Here is a 6,145-nt window from a genome sequence, read left to right on the forward strand (position 1 = left end):
GGCGAGGATGGCCCCACTGTTGGAGATGTAGCCCCCATGCCGTCGGGCTGGGGCCGGGTGACAGTGGGCAGCTGGCTTCGTCCCATTGGCTGTTATAGGTAACAGTGGCTGACTTTCTGCGTTGGGCCTTTGCCAATGTCTCCTGAGCATTTGGGGCCTGCCTTTGTCTCTCTACAAAAGCCTTGCCGAGCTGGTAGAGAGGTAGGGATGAGCTGAAAAACCTTGTGTGCGTCTGTTTGTGACCTGTGTCCTCAGGATAGCAGGTGCTCCAGCCCCACCTGCCAGCCTACTTTTGTGTTCTTCCCCTGACAGGCTGTTGGGGGTGGGCAGTGACCTCCAGGTCCCTCAAGTAGGGCACACAGGGTCTTTACCACTCTCACTTTTCAGACTGTCATCAGCCTGTGGCGGCCCCTCCCATCTGTTCCTGTTCTGTGGAGACCACTCCCAGGAAGCTTCTGGCTCTTGGGCTATAAATTCATCCCCAGGTCTTGACCTGGGTCCCCCCTCTCCTTGGCTCCCGCCTCTCTGAGGAGGAGCCTGTGGTCAGATGGGGTGTGGGATTTCGCCGTCCTTCCAAGTTCACACCCATTTTTGTTCTGATCTTTGTTTTCGCCATGTCTCTATTTCCTAATTTATTTACCTCTGTTTCCCTTTTTTTTTTTCAATTAAAGAGCAAAGCTTTTTATTACTTTGTAATTTAAAAACTGAAAAAAAAAAAATACTGAAGAACTTTGGGGGGAATTTTATACTTTTTTCCTGTGTAAATATTGGACTTTTTTGAGCTTTATTGTGGTTGTTAATTTGAAGTAATAAAGTAGAAAAGGAGAAAGTCATGTGGGCAGCCTTTGTCCGCCTCTTTGCTCAGGCCTCTCCAGGACTCTGTGGTCACTGAGGGACAAAAACACCTCATAAAAGGACTGCAGAAATTATGTCACCGTATCCCAAACCAAACACCTCAGTGCCATCGAGTCGATTCCAACTCATAGCAACCATGTCAGACTGCTCCTTGGGATTTCTGAGACTGTAAATCTTTATAGGAGCAAACAGCCTCATCTTTCTCCCACAGAGTGGTTGGTGAGTTTGAACCGCTGACCTTGTTTAGCAGGCCAACCAACACTTAACCAACTTAACACTTAACAGGGCGGTCTTTCAATATGCCCCTGGGCTGTTCTGAAACTTGAACTAAAGTGTCCCTGTGTGCCCCTTGGGGATCCCAGGAGGACTGCATAAGGCCTTGGGTCCTCCATGCACAGCAGTCGCCCGGTGAGATCGGCAGCCCAGAACTACACTTGAGAAGCAACATTCTAGATTCTTCACAGATGTCAGGAGCCAGTGTATGGGCCCTTAGCTCATGGAGACCCCAGGCCCAGTGGAAAGACCGCCCGGTTGCACACTAGACAGTGGGGATCCACAGGGTTTTCATTAGCTGATTTTCAGGAGATCACTAGGCCTTTCTTCTTAGTCTAACCTTCTGGAAAGTCCACTGTTCAGCATCCTAGCAGCACACAAGCCTCCACTGAGACAGGTGAGAGCTGCACATGAGTGACATTGGCTGGGAATTGAACCCCCGTCTCCCGTATGGAAGACGACATTTCTACCTTCGCCCATCTCACAAACTGCTTTACATAATAAATTCATTCACACAAAAGTGCTATCCATATTCCTCTCGGGTATTAACAGAAATATTCTGGCAACTAGTCCAAAGAGAATTGACTTGCCCAAGATCCCACAGCTCAACTGGTCTCAGAGCAGGTTTGAACCCAGTTCCTATCCCAGAGCTGTCCTGCCTGAGCCACAGGTGACCCTGGGTGTGTTCCTTCAGCCACACAGCCCTGGGCTTTACCTGCTTTTCACTTGGCTTGTAAGAGAATTTGCCGTAGTGTGCTGGCCTATTGATTTTTAACCCAAGCCCCAAAAGCCACCTGGGAGGGGATGGGGGATTCTTAGACATTGTGAATACAATTCTGGCTCTTGGTGACCCCCTACGTGCCAGAGTAGAACTGTGCTCCACGGGATTTTCAGTGACATTGGAAGTAGGTCACTGGTCCTTCCTCTCAAAGCTAAGCGCGTAACCGTTGTGCCACCTTGGACTCGTTTTGAGGTTAGATCCCTGTAACAGGCATTCCAGTGTTGGCATTTGAAGACCCAATGACCCCACAGCCTGAACGCCCAGAAACATGTCTTTCTTGTTGGTCTGGTAACGGGTCACTGTTGGCAAAGGTGGGGTCTGGAGCTGGCAGCCCTTCACCATGGAGCATGGGGGCTCAGCCAGTGTATGTGAATGCAAAGCCCAGGAAATGTGGGGGTGGACAGCCCACTCAGGGTGACACCTGCCTGGTGCGGGGGAAGAGAGGACACAGTGGCCACCCACAAAATGCAGTTTACTCTGATAGCGTAGTGGTTTCGAGTTGGGCTGCAGTTCAAAACTACCAGCTGTTCCACATAAGAAAGATGAGGCTTTTTGCTCCAGTAATGATTTGCAGCCTGGGAACTGACTCCATGGCACACCACCACCACCACCAGGACCATCACCACCACGGCACACGTTGAGTAGAGGAGTTGCCCAGTCCCTCAGGGCCAGACCTCTGACAACAAACACCAGATGGAAAGTTACAAACTGTGGACCCTGAGGGGGAAGGCTTTATTTGTCTCTTAAAGTGAACATCCTACAATATGTATTTCAAAATTACCCTTTTAATATTACTGCTAAATTATAAACAGTAAATAATATATATTTACTCTTGGCTCTTTCTGTCCATAGAATATAGACCCACAAAGGATATGCAGTGTCTAGAAGCAGTTTGAAATCATTGTTTTCTTACTGTCTATTTTATCAATGAGCTAATGCTTTTTCCTCATTTTGGTATGATTTTCTTTGGAGGGGTTGTTGTTGTTGTTGTCAGGTGCCATCGAGTCAGAACCAACCCATAGCGACCCCATGCACCCCAGAACGAAACAATGTCCAATCCTGGGCCAACCTCACTACCGCTGCCACACTTGAGTCCATCAATGATGCCACCTGGCTGATCCATCTCGTTGGGGGTCTTCCTCTTTTTCTCTGAACCTCCACCCTACCCAGCATGACATCCTTCTCCAGCGATTGTTTCCTCCAGACAATATGTCCAAAGTAGGAGAGACGAAGCTTAGCCATCCTGGCCTCCAAGGAGCACTCTGGCTGCACTTCTTCCAAAACAGATCTATTGGTTCTTTTGGCAGTCCATGGCACCTTCAGTATTCTCCTTCAACACCACAACTCAAATGCATCAATTCTACGATCCTCATTCACTGTCCAGCTTTCGCATCCATATGAGGCTATTGAAAACACAATGGCCTGGGTCAGGCGCACCCTAGTCTTCAAGCTGACATCACTGCTCTTCAACACTTTAAAAAGTTCCTGTGCAGCAGATTTGCCCAGTGCAATACGTCGTCTGATCTCTTGACTGCTGCTTCCGCGAATGTTGATAGTTGATCCAAGAAGAATGAAGTCCTTGACAACTTCAATCTTTTCTCCATTGATAAGAATGGTGTTTATTGGTCCAGTGGTGAGACATAAAACTGTTTGGTTTTATGTCTATACTGTCTCTTTGGAGGGGTGGAGTTATATAAACTTTGTTGTTAAGTGCCTGGGTCCAGCAAGTTCTGAATCATAGCAACCCTGTGCATAGTTCCCAAGGAGCAGCTGGTGGGCTTGAACTGCTAACCTTGTGGTTCAAGCTGACCTTGCAGTCCAGTGCTTTATCCTATAGCACCACACCAGGACTCCTTTTATTGTTGTTGTTAAGTACCGTGGTGTCAGTTCCGATTCATAGTGACCCTGCACAGGGTTTCCAAGGCTGCAAATCTTTATGGGAGCAGAAAGCCTCATCTTCCACAGGACAGCTGGTAGTTTCAAACTGCCAACCATGAAGTTAGCAGCCCGATTCATAACCACCTTAGGACTCCTTTACATGTTTCAAATCAAGCTACATAAAAAGCTATAATCAGACAAGTCTTTCTAGAACTGTCCCTACTGCCATTTCCCCTGGTTTCTGATTTATCCTTAAGTGGTAAACAGGTTAACACGCTTGACTCCTAATGAAAGTTGGAGGTTCCAAGTGCCTTGGAAGAGAGGCCTCATGATCCTACTTCTGAAACATCCGTTATTGAAAATCTATGCTACTCTGACCCATGCAGGGGTCGCTGTGAGAGTCAACTCGTTAGCAGCTGTTTCTTAATTAACTCCTTAATCCTCACAACTGGACCGTTAAGTAACATCATGATGAGACTATAATTGAAGTTGTCAAGGTTGCAGTATACTTGGATCCACAGTCAATGCTCATTGAAGCTGCAGTCAAGAAATCCAATGGCGATTTTTGAAGCAAAGATGGCGCTTGAAGGACTGAGGTCCTCTTGACCCAAGTCGTGGTCTCTTCAATCACCTAACATGGATGTTCTAGTAGCATAGTGCATTGTGTGGTGCTGTAGGATCAGCATTGGACTTGGAACTACAAGGTCAGCAGTTCAAACCCACCAATTGTTCCTCAGAAACACTATGCAGGTTCGCTTAACAACAACAATAGGGTAGTGGTTTACACATTGGGCTGCTAATCACATGGTCAGTAGTTCAAATCCACTGGTCTCTCCTCAGGAGAAAGATGAGGCTTTCTGCCCCTGTAAAGGTTTGCAGCTTGCACACAGCAGCAACAAGATGCATGCGAAAGTTGGAAAATGAATAATGAAGACCAAAGAAGAATTGATGCCTTTGAATTACGGTATTGTCAAAGACTAATGAATATGCCATGGACTGCCAGACGTATGAACAAATTGGTTTTGGAAGAAGTACAGCCAGAATATTCCTTAGATGTGACGATGGCAAGATTTCAGCTCATGTACAATGGACATGTTATCAGGAGGGACCAGTCCCTAGAGAAAAGTAGTTTTTGTTAGATGCCATTGAGTTGGTTCTAACTCATAGTGACCTTTTACACAACAGAAGGAAACACTGCTTGATGCTGTGTTAGTTACATGTAAGCCGATTGTCAGAGCCACTGTGTCCATTCCTCTCCTGTATTTAAGAATTGAGGAATGTGCAGGACCAGGTGGACAGAATTTCATTCTGTTGTACAGAGAGCTGCTGTGAGTTGGAACTAACTAGACAACACCTAACAACTACAACAACGTATATGGGGGGTGAGGGTGGGTAGTGGCTATCTGCTTCAGGGGAAGTGATATTTAGGTTGAAGCCAGGAGGATGACCAGGATGTATCAAGCATGTAAATTGTTTATTAAGTACACCAAACAGTCACCAGGAAATCTTGCCCAGTTTGGAGAGAGCAAACATGCCACCTGGTGAGTCATTTTTATTCATGCAACAAACATTATCTGGGCTTATGCAGGGCTAAGACGGAGCAGAGTACAGAAGGTTGAGGAACTCAGAGTTTGGGGTCCAGACAGCCAGCTCAGACCCCTGATTGTCCAGGTCTTAATTGCCTCCTCTAAAATGGAGGTGGGGGAGCTGATACCTGCAGTAGAGAGTAAAGAAGACCTCAGATGAACAGCTCTGTGCCCAATCCTATGTACTGATGATTTAAATCCCACACTGAGACATAGAGAAGGTCACCTGGGTCACACTCCACACTCTTAGCGCAAATCAGAATCACACCTGGGGAACAAGCCAGAACCATGCTATAATTTTATTAAATCTCTCTCTAGGCTCTGTTTCAGAAACAGACATGAGAAGTTATAATTCAGAATATCATCCCCCCACTAATTCCCAAAGACTACGACACAGGCATCCACAAATCATTAAAGGAATGAACACATTCCAAGCTCCAGCCACACACGTCTCCCAAGCTGTGGACTATGCCTCACGCTCAGGCCATACTTCTCTGCCTACGCATGGGTTGATGAGGAAGACAGGGTTTGGTGTTTGGATCAGTGTTACCATGGTGACGTGGAGCCACCTAACCCTCCTCCTTCCGTCTGGGTCTTCTTCCTTGGTCCCTTAGTTTGAAGGTACCACCAACAGTGTCTCTCTGTTCTCTCCATTGTTCCATGACGTCTGAGGCTTAGGAACTGCACATCAGAGGCTGGGAGGGGAGGAACAGGGCCCCTGTAAGGAGAACCTATGGGGACCCTCAGCATGTTTGCCTGCAGACAGAAGCCT

The sequence above is a fragment of the Chrysochloris asiatica genome, unplaced genomic scaffold (genome assembly GCF_000296735.1).
Source record: "Chrysochloris asiatica unplaced genomic scaffold, ChrAsi1.0 scaffold00076, whole genome shotgun sequence".
Taxonomy (NCBI): domain Eukaryota; kingdom Metazoa; phylum Chordata; class Mammalia; order Afrosoricida; family Chrysochloridae; genus Chrysochloris; species Chrysochloris asiatica.